This window comes from Myxocyprinus asiaticus, chromosome 21 (assembly GCF_019703515.2).
Source record: "Myxocyprinus asiaticus isolate MX2 ecotype Aquarium Trade chromosome 21, UBuf_Myxa_2, whole genome shotgun sequence".
Lineage (NCBI taxonomy): Eukaryota > Metazoa > Chordata > Actinopteri > Cypriniformes > Catostomidae > Myxocyprinus > Myxocyprinus asiaticus.
Window position 1 is genome coordinate 12,798,508 of NC_059364.1, and position 19,605 is coordinate 12,818,112.

Sequence of the window (19,605 nt, forward strand, 5' to 3'; positions counted from 1 at the left end):
TGACCACCTCCACAACAAAACATCATCCTTTAACCACTTTACCTTTAATCACTTCTTTAGCCCAGCCCAGTAGCGGTGAGCATTGAGATGGCAAGAAGAGAGCAGGTCAGTCAAGAGCAGAGCGCCAATCATAACAGTGGGCGTGTACTGTCAAGTCTTGAAGGAGAAGCAGCACCAAAACCAAGTGATTCTGACAGAGGAGCAGAATGAGGGTGGAAAATTATCATGTTTTACAAATATATGATTGTTTTTTTGTAATAAATAAATAAATAAATAAATAAATGAAAAAAGGCGAACCATAAGGAATATTTTAAAATAGTAAAAAAAAGTAATGTCATGATCCCTTTGAAATGAACATCTGTGTCAATATGTTTGTGTTTCTGTGACAGCCGAATGGGGTGTCAATGAACAAGTGTTTTAGAAAGTAGCTTAACTGTAGAGTAATTAGTCATGTGATTACCTATGAAGTAATCAGTAATGTAACCAGATTACAGTTGTGGAGAAGCAATTAGATTAACACTTTCTATGAAGTCCATATTTATTATGCTGTAACAGTTTGGGAAAGGAGGATGCGGGAACCGAATTAACAATCAACAAAACTTTAATGAGACACCAACATAAAACTGAAACATAACGACACACACACAGAGCGGCCGTGTGCGTCTCTCTCTCTCTCTGGCCTCTCTTCCCTTATCTCCCTCCCACTGATTAGGCAACTCAGCGCTGGGCGTGCATCCTCATGCCCCGTCCACGCCCTCCTCCTCATCACATATGCATTGTAAAGGAATTATAAATGCATTATAATGCCTCATAATACACCTTCAAATATGTTCTAACTTCTCATAAATAATTATGGATGTTTATAAAAAGATATTCATTTTATAACTATAAGAAGTTAGAACATATTAGAAGGCTTATTATGAGACATTACGAAAGCATTATAATGCAATTATAATGACTTTACAGTGCATTATAAATATGGGCTTCATAGAAAGTGTTACTGTAATTTGTAGTAACTTACTCAACATTGCTCGTAACTATCAAGAATCAGCTACTGGGGGGCCTGGGTAGCTCAGCGAGCATTGACGCTGACTACCACCCCTGGAGTCACAAGTTCAAATCCAGGGTGTGCAGAGTGACTCCAGCCAGGTCTCCTAAGCAACCAATTTGGCCTGGTTGCTAGGGAGGGTAGAGTCACATGGGGTAACCTCCTCGTGGTCGTGATTAGTGGTTCTCGCTCTCAATGGGGTGCGTGGTAAGTTGTGCGTGGATCGCGGAGAGTAGCATGAGCCTCCACATGCTGGGAGTCTCCGCGGTGTCATGCACAACGAGTCACGTGATAAGATGCACAGATTGACTCTTTTAGAAGCGGAGGCAACTGAGACTTGTCCTCCACCACCTGGATTGAGGTGAGTAACTGCGCCACCACGAGGACCTACTAAGTAATGGGAATTGGGCATTCCATATTGGGGAGAAAAGGGGATCAAATAAATAAATAATACATTTAAAATAGAATCAGCTATTTATAAAAACCCAACAATGCAAGAAGCGTTTTATATGAGATTTTGAAATCCTCAAAACTTAAACAGACATGCATTTTGAATAAGCCTCCAGAACGCTGCTAATGGTGCTTACATGCTGTGCAAAATCAAGGTAACAGACAAAAATCTAAGTGTGCAGATCAGGTGTTGCTTAATTTATGTATAACCTTTACTTGATAAAAGTACACATTTTAAGATGTTTACATGACCTTACACGTTGTCAGCTTATTATGCATAATCAGAGTAAGATTGTGCATATAAACGCACTCATTAATGCTGATATTATCAGGCTTAGCTCCAGCAAAGAAAGGCGTGAGTGTGTGTGTATGTGTATGTGTGTGTGTGTGTGTGTGTGAGTGAGAAAGAGTGAGTGTGGTGTGTGAGCAGCCCTAATTTAATCAGCCCACTGTACCAACCTCTTCTAATTATGGCTGCCCTTCACATGACCAAATCATTTATTACACATATAACGAAGCTAAAACAAATGACCAAAGACACACATGCACATAATGACCTGTTAACACACACACATTCACCAGCTGTTCAGTTGGGGAGGAGATTGTGTGTATTTACAGTGAAGGACACATCAGCTGAGGAGTGAAGAATGAATCCTCCCCATCACCTCCATTGTGAGCTGAGAGCCAGTCATCTCCCTGTCGTGTGGGAATACAGCAGGCAGACTCTGTGCCCACGGCAGTGGTGGAGTGGCTGATGCAGCGAGAGCCAGGGAACAGCAGATATAGACCTCAGCTGTCTGTTTCCTCCTGTGGTGAGACAGGTGCGTGGCAGGCGAAAGGTCCATCAGCTGAATCAGCGTGTCTGTCCACCCTCAACCATCTTACCTACCAGGGACGACACGATGTCTCTAATGCACAATGATGGAAAATTAACACAGTTACCTCTTCTATCATCTTTAAAAGAGGTAAATCTGTTTCCGCCCTCTTCCCTGACTCCCCAAAGCCACAGCTGTTCCAAAGCTCTATAGAACAGCAATTATAAGCTTCACATTTCTGCCTTTAACCCCTCCAAAAATTGGCCCCATTCACTTCCATTGTAAGTGCCTTTCTGTAACCTTGATGGGCTGTTCGCTGTCCTTTTCTGCATATCGCTACCCCCTTCGGCATATCGCGGCGCCATTTTGTGGCCCGTTCTGCATAACACGGCAGCTCATTTCAGCTTATCGTTGCCCATTCGGCCCATTTTGCGGCCAGCCCACCGGCCCGCCCGGTTCTCCCGATGGCCAGTCCGCCCCTGATCGGCCCCAAAGTGTGTCGGCCCACCGGAAAAATGCCCTGTATGCCAGATTACCAATCCAGCCCTGTACACAGTGGTTATCTGAGTTACCGTAGCCTTTCTGTCAGCTCCAACCAGTCTGGCCATTCTCTGTTGACCTGTCTCATCAAAAAGGTGTTTCCGTCCTCAGAACTGCTGCTCACTGGATGTTTTGCGTGAAAATCCCAGGAGATCAGCAGTTTCAGGAATACTCAAACCAGCCTGTCTGACACCAACAATCATGCCACGGGTTTATGTGAACATTAACTGAAGCTCCTGACCCGTATATGCATGATTTTATGCATTACACTGCTGCCACATGATTGGCTGATTAGATAACAGCATGAATAAGTAGGTGTACAGGTGTACCTAATAAAGTGGTCGGTGAGTGTATGTGGAGTGAAACAGGATATTCAATGACGGAAAAAAATAAATAAAGGTCAGGACTTTATTTATCAGAATTGATTGGATCATGAAATGTTGTCTGTGTATGACAGGTGGTTGGAGGGGAGGGGCTGAAGCATGTGTTCCATTCAGAAGTGATCATCCCTATGCCCTATTCCCTTCGATGACTTTACCATCCACTGTGAGAGGACTCAAAAATAACAGTAACTCAGAAGTGATTTTTTATTGGAAATTCTATTACAGCATGACTACCATGACTGTTCTACCTTTTAAGTGCCCTCCGAAGGCATTATTACTGCCATTTGAAACGCTGTGGAGAAATAAAAGGCTTGGTGACATTCAAAAAGGAAAGTCATTTAATTTTGATGAAAGGTTACAAAAACATTGTTTTTCTTTAAAAAAGCATGCACTGATGAATTTTTCACAATAAGACTGTGTAGGGTCAATTTTGATTTCATGTTGACTTTAAAGTGACAGCTTTTTACCAGTGAAAAGAAAATTTAACAGTTTGTACAAAGAGAGAGAATGCAACCAGGATAACAGAAACACTACGGTTCCCATGGCTTGAACCTCAAAGAAGGTATCTCTTGATAAATATGCACAGAAAAAGGGATTAATTGAGATTATGCTCTGTAAAATTCTCCTGAAAATGTGTATGATATTATGTGAACAGCTATCTGCTGAAGGGCATCACTATTCATTCCTTGACAGCACTGTATAGTGTTCATGCTTTCTATGGTCCAAAAAGAGATATGTTTTGACCTCTTGCTTGAAACAATAATACCATATATGGTCATTAGTGGTATTTAAGCGTTATCATCCGGACTCCACGCGTGCAGATGTGATATACATGCACATTAATTATGGTGCATCTTCTCTGTCCCAGCTGATGCGATGACGTAGAAGCTTGTGTCCGCGTGTGTTCGGCGGAGGGTGTGTTTCCAAGGCTAAATCTGAGAAGGGAGGCGGAGATAGAGAGGGGAGAGGTGAGAAATTGCGAGACGACTTTAATTCTCAATATTTAGCCATCTTAACCCTTAACCCCCACTCCACCCCGCGAGTCTCAACTATAATAAAATGAGTCGGTAATTAAGCAAGCGGGTTTGCTCGCGCTGTGTGATGCGCGCGGATGAATTTTACAGATGCTGGAAACACGGAGGATTCCGTTATGGTTTCTGCTTAGTAGGGATGCTTGGTCAAAAAATGAAACAAGGCCCTTTCGGTTGTGAGAATTCCAACTTGTTTCCTGCGCTATAACGTGAGACCTTTGGAGAGAGAGAGAGCGCGAGAGGAGGGGGCGCGAGCGTTGGTGCGCCGCTATTGCTCGGGGCTCGCGTAAAAAACGCTCACATGGATTCCAAGTTTCCATTTTTCAACGGCGCTTCGATCTGAGCGCGCGCTGACAGCCCCCGGTGACCGGCGCATCCATCAGACCCGGCGAGGGAAAGAGGTATCACTTCGCCGGTTCCATCGATCTGCCGGAACTGGCCAGGCACCGTTTTGCGTGTGCGCGTGTGCGCGCGCGCGTGAGCGAGCAGGGCGAAAGCGGCCCTGAGGTATTTCTGCCACCGAGGAGCAGCCACCCGCACGCATAACGGAGAGCCAGTGATACGCTCGGGAAATAAAATCATCTAAGACATCCGAGGGAACCTACCTGTCTGGACTATTTCATCGTTTAGGAGTTCCTCTTTTGCTTAAATCACAGGTACGTACCTTCCGTTCAATGCGTTTGTGCGTCGCTATTGGTTAGTCCATGATAATTAGTGCTGTTTGAGGCGCCACCGGCTTTATTTAGGGATAGTTGGAATGGGTAAACGTTTGACGCTGCTCTGATTGAATGTGACCATCAGCACTTTGAAATGAACGTGGAGGATGTCTCCAAATTTGCGTCAGTGGTCTCCGATCATTTCCACCATAATACGGAGAAATAATCACTGCCAGTGCTGAATTAATCTTTATAATTATTACAAAAATGATGAAAAGCGATGCCTTCATTTTTTAAATTTATATATATATATATATATATATATATATATATATATATATATATATATATATATATATATATATCAAACAATTGTATCTAAATTTAGTTTATGCTGCTTTAGTGTGAGACTCATATATGGATCATTTATCAAGAGAAGTGTCTGTCAGGGCGGGGATGAGATCATTTATGAACAGAGTCTGTGATTAGAGTTTTTTTTTTTTTTTGACTGTTCCTCCTCCGTTTGCTGTTTAACGGAGGATGTGCGTTTGGCTATCACTTGCGTTTCTATCTACGTGTCTGAACGTCCCTTTGGCCCTCCCGAGCCTTGCCGAAACACTGGACGCTCGGGCATGGATGCAAAGTGATGCTTTCCCAATAAACACAGAACGTTCCCCTAACGTTAGTGCATGGTTCCCATTTTTTTTTTTTTTTTTTTCCTTGGAACCAAATGCTAACGTTCTAGAAACATTCTTTTTGGGTTTAATGTTTTATAACCATAAACTAACCTTCCTAGAACGTTGCGGGGACGTTTTTGTTACAACCTTAAACTAATGGATTATTCCAGGTTCAATTCAAGTTAAGCTCAATCATCTGCATTTGTGGCATAATGTTGATTACCACAAAAATTTATTTTGATGCGTCCCTCCTTTTCTTTAAAAAAAGGCAAAAATTGTAGTTACAGTGAGGCACTTACAATGGAAGTGAATGGGGCCAATTTTTGGAGGGTTTAAATTCAGAAATGTGAAGCTTATAATTTTATAAAAGCACTTAGGCTAGATTTATTCTTCTGTTAAAACTCATGTATTATTTGAGCTGTAAAGTTGTTTAAATGGTCATTTTTACGGGGTTTTAGGGTTTGTTGACATTACTTTGTCAATGCAATGAAGTTGTAAAATTGGCTATAACTTTACTCAGAAAAGGTTTGTAAGTGATTTTATCACACTAAAATCATGTTTACACACATATCCTGTACGTTTTGTGGTTATACTTTTGAGTATTTTAACGTTTACATATTGGCCCCCATTCACTTCCATTGTAAATGCCTCACTGTAGCCCAGATTTTTGGTTTTTTAAAGAAAATCAGGGGCAAGTCCAAACATTTTTTTTTTTTGTGGTAATCAACATTATGCCACAAATGCAGTCGATTAAGCTTAACTTGTATTGAACCCGGAATATTCTTTTAAAATAACTTTTAAAGAACATTTAATAGATTATATGAATCCTCAGTGTTTCCTGAATAAAACAAGACATGACTTGTATACCGATTATCGATGTAATGTTGCAGTTTTGTTGCAGAAAGGTTTCCAGAATTTAGAGGTTAAGGGAATGTTAGGGGAACCATTATGCACAAACTAAAACAAACATTGCTAACCAAAAAGAACCTTAAAACTATGTTCTGGAAATGTTCTGTGGACCAAAAATTGTTTGCTGGGTTCACACAATATCAGCATCCTACACATCAACTTGGTATATTTGGTATTTTCTGTCTAACAGTCTTATGGTGGTAAAGATGTTTTTTTTTTGTGTGTTTTTTTTTTAAAGATGTTAGGATGGGGTTTGGGGAGGTTAGATTGCTAGAGTGCTTGTTACTGATGTTCTTCATGTGGTTCCTCTCTGAACAGGTAAAGGAGCCTTTGCTGAGATATGTGATTAATTTAGGACAGCTACCACCTGCCACACTCTCCTACATTCTGTTTATAGCCCTATCAGGTGTCGCCCCAACTGCGCATTTCTTAAAATAGGGTGGGGGGAGGCAGGGACTCATCTCGTGTTTGTGGGTGTCTTTAGCTCACCCTGTCTCCTGTTACCCTGAAAGACTTCCAGCACCTCTTCTCCAGCAGGCCAGAGAGATTCAGGACTCTTGGAAACAGATATTGCTGTTGGCGGCAAACTTGCTGGCTCTGAAGCTGTTGTGCTTTCGTCTGGTATTCAGCTTGATTTTGTTTTACAGTGGCGTGATGTTTGTGCTCCCTCTAACTCATCTCCTTTTGTGCATGTGTGTACAACAAAATGTGTTAGTACAACAAAAGATATAAATATGGATAGACACTCACAGACCTGATTGGCTGACTCCAATTTCTTTCTCTAATGAACACACAAAATTTGTTAGCTTGAAGGCCTCATTAGTATGTTAATTAGCCTGTGTTTTTCATGGGCCTTGTGTGTGAATGCGTAGTCTATTCAATAGTCTGATGTGAGAAAACTAAGATGCCTCTCAGCAGCAGTTGTCAGCAGTTGCATATGAACGGATTCGCTGAGGGTTCTGGTATGCTGGCTGAGGTGTGATATACGAGAGGGGAAAGAGAGGAGGTGCAACGAATAAAGTTTCCAAACATACTTTTCCTCACAATTTACATCTAACTTGTTACCCGTATACAATGAAGTTCTTGAGGTGTTACAGTTAAAGCTGAAAACTGAAAAATTCTGTCAATGAGGGCGTTTACATGCCCAATCTTATAGCAATTATGCTTAATAAGCAGACAATGTGTAAGTTAATGTAAAAGCCTTAAACGGGTTTCCTTTATCGTGGAAGGTCATAAATGGTTTAAGCAAAAAAACAATCAACACAGGCAGCTTTTTTCCTTTTACCCCAATTTACTTAAAAGGCCAATAAACCTTCACTGGTGTTCTTACAGGCTTATCCAATGTGCGCAAGTTTGTGCGCATGCCTGTTTACGTTTTGCTCTCAAAATGCGAGAATGACCCAATGAAGCCTCATGTTAAAACGGTTTTCTTGCGTTGTCAGATTTTTGGAATAAGCTGATTTCTGGTAGTTATCAGCGTATTGGTGTGCATTTAAATACGCTCAATTACTCACCCTCGTGTTGTTCTAAACCTGTATGACTTTTTTTCCAATGGAGCACAAAAGGAGATGTTAGACAGCAGGGCTGGGTATTGATACAGATTTCCTGATTCGATTCTGATTAACAAGCTCTCGATTCTATTCCGATTTCGATTCATTTCGTTATCGATTCATATGGGTATATTTCAGTTATATTGTCCCTTTTTCTCACATATGAAATAATTGCTCTCCCAGCTAATGCTGTTAATTATACAGGGGAGCTTTTAACTTGGTACATAATGAAAATATTAATTTGACTAATTATAGTTTTTAATTTTTCATTATTTTGGTCGCATGTTATCTTTTTAAAATTGAACAAATCAATGTATTCAATCAATAAATATTATATTATATTGCATATATTATATTTTGTAAAAAGTTTATTGTTTAATTGCATAATATGTACTATTTACAGGTATTTACATTGATTTGTTGAACACGTGCTAAAAACCAGCATTGCCTCTTTAAGAAAACCGTCATTTCTGTAAACAGCATCTGTAAATGAGCGCATGATAACGAGAGAGACTTGAATGGCTTTATCTCATCTGTGCTATGCATGATTAGAAATAAATGTTTATTTTTTATTGTTTTTGATCAACAGCTGACTGTAAAGAACAGAAAGGTTATTACAAGTGACATTATTCATTGACAAATGTATGTTTGTGTGGATCTCGTCTTTGGACACTTTTACTCTACATGCAGTGAAAGGATCTCGCTGCTGAATACTTCACCACTATACTACACAATTCATTCACTGGTGAGTGAAATCTAAACAATTACCAGCCAGTTGCCAAATATATATATATTAATAGTCACATAGTGCAAAATGTGGTTGCAAATGCGAGTGATTTCCTCTCAATGTAGTGGGGGGTTGCACATAGAGTAAAAGATTGATCCTGGGATTTAAGTATCGATATGAGATTGTTCAAATGAAGATGCATTGGGAAATCGTTACTTTTACCCACCACTATTTGACAGAATGTTAGGGACTGACAACCTCTGTCACCATTCACTTTCATTGTATGGAAAAAAGTAAAGCGTTCCTTCCATGGAAAAAAGAAAGTCAAACTGGGTTGGAAAGGCAAAGTAAATAATGTTTTTAAATTTTTGCGTGAACTATCCCTTTAAAAAAGTTCTGAGTAGATTCAAGGCAGCTAATTGCTTCGCTTACAGGTGCCAATAAGGGACTTTAATGCTTGGTGAGATCAACGTGATCATATTAGCCTGCAACCTACAGGCATGTCATTGCCATGGGAACAGCTGAGGCGGTGGAAAGGAGGTTACCCATGATTGGCTCACCACCATGAAACACTGCCACTTATGTTTCATGTGAGGTCTGACCTGATCATGGTATGACTGAGATTCAAACCTACCATCTGTGTGATGAGATCTAATGTGCTTCCAGATGACTCTGAGTTTAACCTATTGATTTGCTGAGTTAAGTTGGAGTCCTCCACCCACTCATTACATTCATTCAGTCACAAATAACCAAGAGTTAGCTTAATCTTAGGTGAACAACAGAGAAATCACAGACTCAACTGACTTAGGAGTTCTCCTTCTGTAAGATTAGGCTATGTATAATACATTTTTTGACAGATTCTGAGATGTAATACCTGCCAAACAGTACACTTTAATAAGGGCAGTGGTGGCTCAGTGGTTAAGGCTCTGGGTTACTGATCAGAAGGTCAGGGTTTCACGCCCCAGCATTGCCAAGATGCCACTGTTGGGCCCTTGACCCTATCTGCTCCAGGGGTGCTGTATCATGGCTGACCCTGCACTCTGACCCCAGCTTAGCTGGGATATGTGGGGGGAAAAAAATAATTTCACTGTATATGTGTGATAAATAAATATAATTAATTATTATAATATGTTTAAATAATTTACACTGAACCGAGATTATGAATCTAGTCATATCAGTTGGCTAAAAGCTTTTTTATTTTACATGGAGCTGGGCTGCCTCAAGAGGGCCACCATGTTGAGGTCACATGCCCAACTGAATACCACTCATTTAATCTCAGTAACCCCCCTATTATCAGACATGTTCGCTATAATTAACATGGCTTACTGCGAATAGCATATTTCTACAATGGAATCTGTAACCCAAAAATTTATATTAAACCAAAAAAATATTGTTTTTGTGTGATGCTGCATCCAATTGCCAAAAATCCTATTAGTAAATCAATTTATGACCATTACCCACCCAAAAGACATATGGCTAGCTTTAAAAAGCAGTGCTGAATGAGTCTCAACCAGTCAAATCATTTTAAACATATGAATCTGCATTTGACTGTTCAAACGCTCAGCTGAAAATCTGATCTGATGATTCATAGCTCAAAGGAGAAACTGAGAAAAACAGAGCAAGAGCGAGAGAAGAATGAAAGGAAAAATGTGTAATTGAAAGAATGGAAGCACTCCTCATTCTCCAGCCTGCTCTGTGTGGGCTTTCTGAGGAACACAGGCACACAGGCTGTGTGAGAGTGTGTGTCGTCTATCATCTTTTGTTCATATCATCTTTGTTTGATGGCATTGACTCCATGATGAGAGAGTGTGCGAGAGAGACTGTGTGTGTGTGTGTGTGTGTGTGTTGTCCTCTCTGTCAGCACTCCACCGTCTCAAGGGTGTATTTGGAATAATGTATAAGATCTTTTTCATGTTCTTAAGTGTGTATACTTTCCTCCAGGAATGCATCACACACACAGGAGTCCTGCTGCTACAATTTTCTGGAGAATGAAATTGTGGCATTTTTACACAGTGCTTTTGGATAGTCATATTGGGATTACGCTGTTGCAAACACACACACACGTTGGTATGGTTATCCTTATGAGGACTCTCCACAGACATAATGATTTTTATACTGTACGAACTATAGATTCTATCCCCTAACCCTAACCTAACCCTCACAGAAACCTTTTGACATTTTTACATTTTCAAAAAAACATTGTTTAGTTTGTTTTTTTAAGCAATTTAAATTATGGGGACACTAGAAATGTCCTCATAAACCACATTTATAGCATAATACCCTTGTAAATACTAGTTTGTAACCTAAAAAAAGTCCTCGTAAACCACCCAAACCCAAACCCATCCACACACACACGCACACTGCGTGCCATGCATCTGACCACAGAGCAGCAAATCTCCTGAGGTCTCTTGTGTGGGTGTGTGGCAGTGAGATCTTTCTCTCTATTGCTCTGAGCAGTTACTCCAAACACACAATACAACACCATGATTTGAGGATTATCCACGTATTACCTTTATTATCGGAAAAAGGAAGCTAGACTCTTTACTAATAAGGATGTTGTTTAAGTCTTACCTTGATTTCAGAGTTTTAGCTTTGACCACACAGCACAGAATATGATAGTAAAGAGAAACTTGGGCGGGAAGACATTTTGAGTGAAAGCATCAAATCTGGCTTTCTTCACTTTTCACTACTGTTTGAATCTGATTGGTCCACTTTAATGTCAGTAGAGATAAATAAGAGAATTTGAAGAATCTGGGAAAATAATCTGTCCAGTTGTCTGTTTTAATTGGCATATTATGGCCTGACCGTCAGTTTTAATTGTTAGCAAGGAAACAAAGATTTATCAGACTAATTCACGCAGAAATGAACATTTTGTTATTATTTGCTCACCAATATTTCGTTCTAACCCTGTATATAATTCCCCCCACCGCCCCGGTTGTGATTTTCACCAAAAAGGACAAAAGAGCATAATAAAAGTGTCATAAATGCAGTCCATAAGAGGCACTAGGAACTCTTTTCCAAGTCTTCTGAAGTTATATGATAGCTTTGTGTGAGGAACAGATCTTAAATGTGTGTTCTTAAACACTCTGACATTCTGCCTTACATGTCTTATTTTCTTTTCAGAAGAAAGAAAATATTACAGTGTTGAATCGAAAGGATCGAAAGAAAGCAGGTGAACAAATTATGAACATTTACATTTTTGGATGAACTATTATTTAAGTTTAAAACAACCCATACTTTCCTCCAGAGGATGGACTGTAGTGGTCCAATTTGATTATGAAATTATTCTGGACCCCACAACAAATATGGGCAACAGGAAATGATATCATGCTCTGGGGCCTGCTCTAGGCCTAATGCATTCAAAATGTTAAAGGAATATTCCGGGTTCAATACAAGTGAAGCTCAATCGACAGCATTTGTGGCATAATCTTGATTACCACAAAAAATGTATTTTGACTTACCCCTCCTTTTCTTTAAAAAAAGCACAAATATGGGTTCCAGTGAGGCTCTTCTTGGGGCCCAATCCGTAAACTTTAAAATACTCATTATTTCAAAAGTATAGTCACAAGACATAAACAATATGCATGTTATCATGATTTTAGTGTGATAAAATCGCTTACTAACCTTTTTTGTGTAAAGTTATAGCCAACAAACCCTAATATGACTGTAAAAATGAAAATGTAAACAACTTTTCAGCTCAATAAATACACAAGTTTTAACAGAAGAATTAATGTAAGTGCTTTTATAAAATTATAAGCTTCACATTTATGCCTTGTAACTTCGATTTTTTTTATTTTGTTTTTATTATTTTATTTAAAGAAAAGGACAGACAAGTTGAAACAATTTTTTGTGGTAATCAACATTATGCTACAAATGCTATGCTACAGATGCTGTTGATTGAGCTTAACTTGTATTGAAACCAGAATATTCCTTTAAACATTCCATTTAACATGCAGCTTCACTTAATTTTATTATTTTAAATATAGATGTGAAAATGTCAAAACATTACTCACAGCAGAGGATTTAACGTCTGACAGTGGTCGTCTTGAAATGTATTTTTGATTTGCCACTTTGATTGTTTTAATAGCATCACATAAAAGGTCTAAACCTAAAGCAATAAAGAGACAAAACTTCTTGCAGAGGGTTTTTCCGTGCCGACTGTTATTCACTGTTAAGGACAGTAAGTTATCACACAAAAATGCTCTCCTTAAACATGTATTTATGCATTTGATAGAATGTACTTATTATGTTTACATTTAATTACATTTGTAGTTACACTGTTAACCTTACCCCTAACCCTACCCCAAAAATATTTATGTATTTTACGGTTAGTACACAGTAGTTAAAGACACCTAATATAAAGTGGGACCGACCCTATTAAGATGGGATATGAGAAAGAATTTAATCATTAAAAAAACGAAACAAAAACATAACAGCTTTAATCCATCAGTCCTGGTGAAACAGCAGTAGATTTATATGTGGTGACTCTTACTATACTGTGATGTTAATGTGTTGTAATACTTTGGTTCTTTGGCAGTAAATAAACAGTCTGGTCGCTGTGGTCCAGTGGATCTCATAGAGTTTCTCACACAAACCTGCACTGAGCCCAACCCACACGCACACATTCTCATCCAAGCTTTGTATGATTTTTATGAGCCTGATTTCAGAGATTCATAAAAATATTTCTGTCCCACGCGTTCTAGTGTGTTGCTATGGTAACAACTGCTGAGTCTATGTGCAGGTTTACGACAGATCTTAAGCTTCAGACCCTCAGTGGCTATTCAGATTCAGATACAGTTCTGTGCAAATGTTTTAGGCACTTGTGAAAATGTTGCATAGTGAGGATGTCTTCAAAAATAATGCCATAAATGGTTTTCATTTATCAATTAATGTCATACAAAGTCCAGTAAACATAAAAAAGCTAAATCAATATTTGGTGTGACCACCTTTGCCTTTAAAACAGTACCAATTCTCCTAGGTACACCTGGACACAGTTTTTCTTGTTTGTTGGCAGATAGGATGTTCCCAGCTTCTTGGAGAATTTCCCAAAAATCTATTTTGGCTGTCTCAGTTGCTTCTGTCTCTTCATGTAATCCCAGACTGACTCAGTATTCAGTGGGGGGCTTTGTGGGGACCATGCTATGTGTTGCAGGGCTCCCTGTTATTGTATTCTATTCTATGCACAAAAGAAATGTTTGGGAGTCTAAAATGTATATTTCCTATTGACAAACTAAAGCTGAAAATATAAATAACCATCTTAAGACAAATGTTTTTGTGAAGCATCTTATGTGCCTAAGACTTTTGCACAGTACTGTATAATGCTACACAGTGCCACTTCATAACCCACACTCACACACGTTTATTTGTTTTTTATCATGATTGGACTTTCCATTGACTTTTGTTGAGTGTGTTTGTGTACATGACAATGTGTTGCTGTAAATTAGAGTTATGCCAAGCTATCACCCACATTACCCACAACCTCCTGCTGCTGTGAGTACTTTTCCCCACAGCCTCAAACTTATCATATCAATAGTGGATTTTACAGAGACAAAACAAGACAACAACAAACATAAATGTAGTGGTAGTTATGGACCATTTATAAACAGATGACATCTAAAATCAATCAACTTGCTACTTCCAGAACATCTACTTGGTGAAGCTGGTGTGCTGTGCTCTGCCTCCTTACAGGCCTCCCCAGCTTTATGGCAGACCACGGCAGCCCAGTGTGGCAAAGCAACTCTGTGCCCTAGTACCCATATTTAAATATTTCAGATTAATAACATTTCAGTCATTTGTTTTCAAAGTGTATGTGTGATATTTTCGGTTGCCACAGTAATTTCGACTCATCCTTCAGTTTTTAAAAACAATAATTATGTTTACAGTGAAATTTAACGGAAGTCTATGGGGCAATGCATATGACTGTGATAAACATAAAAAAAAATCCAATTTCCAGAGTATAGCCACAACACCAAAACATTATATGTGTTAACATAGTGTGATATTATCACAGATAGTATCACACTATCATTATAAGTATTAACATTCATTCATGTACTCACCCTTGCTGCCCAAAACAGCCTGCATACAGCCTGGGAGCAGTAAACCATACCGGCATTTTATAAGTACTGCCAATATGCAAGAATAGCTGCCGGTACTATGATGCCTACCATCCCACTATGAGTACTGCCTTTGGAAATGCTGATGAAGTTTTATGCAATAAAGTTCTGGTTGAAACCCAACCAGGTATGTGTTGTCCAGTGCACTTCAGGACAAATAAGCACATTATTTTGATAAATTATTTTCTGATAATTCTGTTGTGCCTTAATTTTGTTGTATTGTGGCTTCACTGTGTTGTGGTTTATTTCTGTTGTGTTTCCGGTGTGTTGCTAATTTTGTTGTGCACCCCTAGTTCACCATACTTTCCCCATAGACTTCCATTGTAAATTAATTTAAGACCACTTCATTTAGGCGATCTCGGACCGATTGTTTTGGTGTGGAACCGAGTGCGATTTTCGTGTTCATATATGCCTAAGCGAACCAAGGGAGAAAAAGCGCCAGGTTCCGAAACAAATGCTCCAAACAAGGCAGGTGTGAAAACGCCCTTACAGTCTTTCCTTGCATTTGTTACCTTTGGCATTATCACTAAGTTTGGATGTTAAGGGGCAATTTTCTGTAAAGCTGATTTAAAATAATATGTGTTGTGGGAAAGCACTATACAATAAAACTGATTTGACTTGACTTGAGCACCTCCAATCCGAGCAAGAATATAACACAACATAATAAAATAGAACAGTGGAGCAGAGGTCATCTGACTCCAGGCCACTCTGTCTTCCCTCCTCTTTCTCTTCATTTGTTTTAGTGTATGTGTTAGTGGAAACCAAGAGGAGGGGGAAGGTTTGCAAGGGAGAGAGATGGGGGCAGCCCAAGGCTTTAGGCTGGGCCCTTTTGTTTTACAAAACAGTTTTTCCCTCATTAAGCCTTCTGTTTCTACACTGTGCTGTTTACTTACAGCCCAGTGCATGTGTGTGTGCGTGTGAGTGAGTGTGAGTTTGAGAGTGTTTACTACAATCAGGCCTGGTCTGATAGCTCTTGCAGTGTTGTCTCTCTCACTGTCTATCTCTGTATTTTTTCTCTCTATTCTAAGGGAGTTTGATCATGATTCAAAGTAAAATGAAACCCCCAAATTCTAAGGCAGCATCACATGTATCCTTAGCAGAGAGGCAATTGTGATGGAAAAAATCCATCCAAGATGGGGGACAAGTCGACAGAAATGTTGATAATAAATATACTTATATATAATTAATTCAAAACCAAAAATTATTGATAAAAAATAGTTGGATTAGTTTCCCCTATATTTGTGTATGCCATGTTTTTTTTTTTTTATGTCTATAAGACCTTTTGCAAGGACTTGCTTCCTATTTAGAGCATTCCAAATTTATCACTTATGAGGTATCCATTTCAGTAAGGAAGGCGCCTTAGAAGGCAGCTCCCTATGAAGACAGTTGACAGCAAGGCAGCTCTGTAAAGGCAGTCGCACACTGGATGAGAAGCGTCATGCCGCGTCGCGTCGAGGGTAGGACATGGCATAGTTATCAAACACAGGGCACGTCGATGCCATTCAGGTGGCAGACAGTACACACAAAAGTTCAAGAATGAACAAAGTGATGTTGATGAGTTTGCAGGTTAGTGTATGAAACTGGTGTAACTGCGCAAACTGAACGATTAGAAATGGCGATGTTTATTATGCAATTTCTCTGTGTGTAGCCTTGAATTGGTCTTTCATTCTAGCTGCCAAAACACAAAAGACATACTTGTAACTGAAAACACATCGAATAAATAATCTATGTACTTTGATAATTATTTGGGTTGAATTTAATGGAAAACTACGCAAGTTGCACTCCGTGGAGCGGCAGAAATTTGAGCAGCCTCCGAAGTCGTAGCTGGGCGCCGACGGCAGTTGCCAAGCATCTGCGCCGGTGGGTGTACTTTCATAGAAAACAATTGTTTCAAATTTTAGAATGCACCATGTCGTCCGCCAGACGCAGTCAATGTATTGTGTTCAAAGGTTACATTTTCTGACAAAACGTTTCCTTTTCCTTTCCTTTCCTCACTGTCATGGCGAAGTTTAAGGCAGTTCTGAAGCAGTATTTCATTTACACCACTTCTGATATTTAGGGGTGAGATGGGTCTGTCAGCTATTTTAGTAGAGTGTTCCATTTGTAGGGACAAGAAAATGGAACAACTGTATGTATCTGAATAAGTAATAAATATAGGTGTGTTTCTATGTATAAATGTGTGAGTTCGATATTGTATGACTACTTGTTCTTTAGAAAAGAACAATTAAACTACTGGTTTAGAAGTAAACACACACACACACACACACACACACCACCCCCCCACACACACACACTCACTGGTCTATGGTGCTATAGGTTAAAAATGTAATGAAATAATCTGTGCCCTTATTAGTCTCTGGGAGAACCCTATAGAGAGTATCACACTTTTATTTCAAGAACAGGCACACACACACACTTACACACACACACACACACACACACACACACACACACACACACACTGCCCTTGCTCTGTTGTTGATGTTTTTCAGTGCATCATTTTGGACGTTGCTTATTCTGGCACATTCACACCTGCTGAGTGAGGCCTTTTGGTTTTCTGCTGTGTGGACCTTCAGTGTTTCACCGTGTTAATCCACACACACACACTACTCACAAAAATTACAAAATATAATAGCTTTATTTGCAGAATTCTCAGATAAGTTGCTTATGTTACCTTTTTACATTTTTGGAAAGATGTTCTTTATCAATGTTTCATCACAGGAAAGATCCAAAACACTTTAAAGTGTCATGAAACTCCCCTTGTTTAGCACCAGTCATTCACACCTCAGACTTAAAAAATGGACATGAAATGGGCATAAGAAGATGTAAAAAAGTGGGTTGAAATAGATTGTAATGGGGTGGGGGGGCGGAGGGGTTGGGGGTGGGGGCGGTAGGGTGCTGTAGCTAATGGGGTAAAAGGTGGTAATGATTCTTGCAGCCCAGAGGTCCAGGGGGGCCCACAACAAATTTTACACTGTATTTTCATATGAAAGGGGCCCAGATCAATATACAGTCTGGGGGCCCATAATTCCTTGCACTAGAGGCCTGTACTCCCGCTGGACTCCCGTGGTGCCCGACACAACATGATAGAGATGGCTGAACATCAAAAAAAAGAGAGGAAACAAAAGAATTTTGGGGCCCTTTACTATATATCAATCATGGGATAAAAGTATGAACATAAGAAGCTGATAGAAAAGTTTGAAAATCAAAGATCTGGATATTTTGTTCAAACTTTTGGGAATGAAGTGAAAGCAGGTATTGCCACTAAAACCTGGACTGCTGAGAGACCTAATAGAAATTCACAGATATGTATTCTTACAAATAACGTGTAACACACTTTACACTTTTGCTTACATGTGGCATTGCTACAAATGTTTCTCTATTGACAGCATTTGTGTCATAATTTTGATGTCCAGAGACAATTATATAGACTCATCTCACTTTTTCTAAAGAAAAAAAACAAACTGCATTCAGAAAGGCACTTAAAGTAAACGGGTTCAATTCACAAAACATTAATACACACTGTTTAAAAAGTACATCCTCAATACTAAAACATAATACGTGTTAACATGACTCTAGTGTGCTAAAATTTCTTACAAAACTTGTCTGTGTAAAGTTATCCAGTATTTAGACATTGTTGTTTTGATGACGGAAGTGCTGGTAAGCCCTGTTGCCTAAATCATGGTAACTTTCGCAAGATATAGACTAATATTGTTCCAGACTCATGTGAATTATTTCCTCTTTGAATCACAAAAGGAAAATGATGACAGAATTATTATTTCTGGGTGAACTATCACTTCACTAATTGAGACATAACTGAAAACTCCAATAAGTCACATGAGCTTTAAAAGAGTAATGTATTAGAGGTCTGCAACCTGACCCGGTCCCGGGTTTCGGGCTGGGTTCGGGTCAGTTTTTCAAGTAGGACTTCGGGTTTGGGTCGGGTTCGGGTTTGTAATTAAAGAAAAAATGAACAGACTTTCCGAACTTGTTTTGCACATGTGCTCCCACTCACAGACACGTGCAAATTGACGAGTTTTTGCATGCATCTGTTCTGTTTTCCCATTGTTTAAACACATGCTGGATGAATGTCTTTGACATTTGCACTGCGCCTCGCTTTTTCTTCAGCGTCAAATGCAAGACCAGATTTGTTTAAACACTGTGTCAAGTTAAAAAGAACGTCAGATTTTCAAATACGCATGTTGAGACACCTGTACTCTGTTTCATTCTTTGTTCTGCATCTAGCGCAGTTTTTCAACAACTCAACAAGTTCAGGCTGCTTAGAGGGGACTGTTGCAGTGTTTCATATTATTCCAGATTGTTCAGCACCAAGTGTTCAGCAACTAAACGGTAAGGCAATGCTTTTTTCCCCTTCTGCTCTTGTGTACTAAGGGGCTGCTGTGCCTTGTTAAAACTGTGTATGTTAACTGTTTCAGTACTGTTACGAATGTTGCGTAAATGCTTACATAAAATACAGCCTATTGCAACAGTACTTGCTTGGAAAAGAAATTAGATAGTGAGCGATATCGGGTTTGGTTCAGGTCGGGTTTGGGTTTAAAATCTGATGGTATTGTTTGGGCCGGGTATGGTGGGATCACACGGTCTCGGTACGGGTCGGGTTCAGGTTTTATTTTAAGGCACGTGCAGACCTGTACAACGTATGAGCAAAATGTTTCCACTAGGTAAGGCAGTGATTTTTCTTC

The 19,605-nt window shown here is 39.4% G+C and overlaps 1 protein-coding gene across 3 annotated transcripts in view; it reads left to right on the forward strand.

Moving 5' to 3' along the window:
• Positions 1-4,600: 4,600 nt before the first annotated feature.
• The window catches only part of LOC127411637 (sodium/calcium exchanger 3-like), a 52,193-nt gene continuing 37,188 nt past the window's right edge, over positions 4,601-19,605 (forward strand). For 2 of the 3 annotated variants that reach the window (XM_051647337.1, XM_051647339.1), the window contains exons 1-2: positions 4,601-4,923; positions 19,148-19,252. The gene's annotated coding sequence lies outside the window, so the exon portion shown is untranslated. The remainder of the gene's footprint in view (positions 4,924-19,147; positions 19,253-19,605) is intronic. The other variant, XM_051647338.1, reaches the window with a different exon arrangement.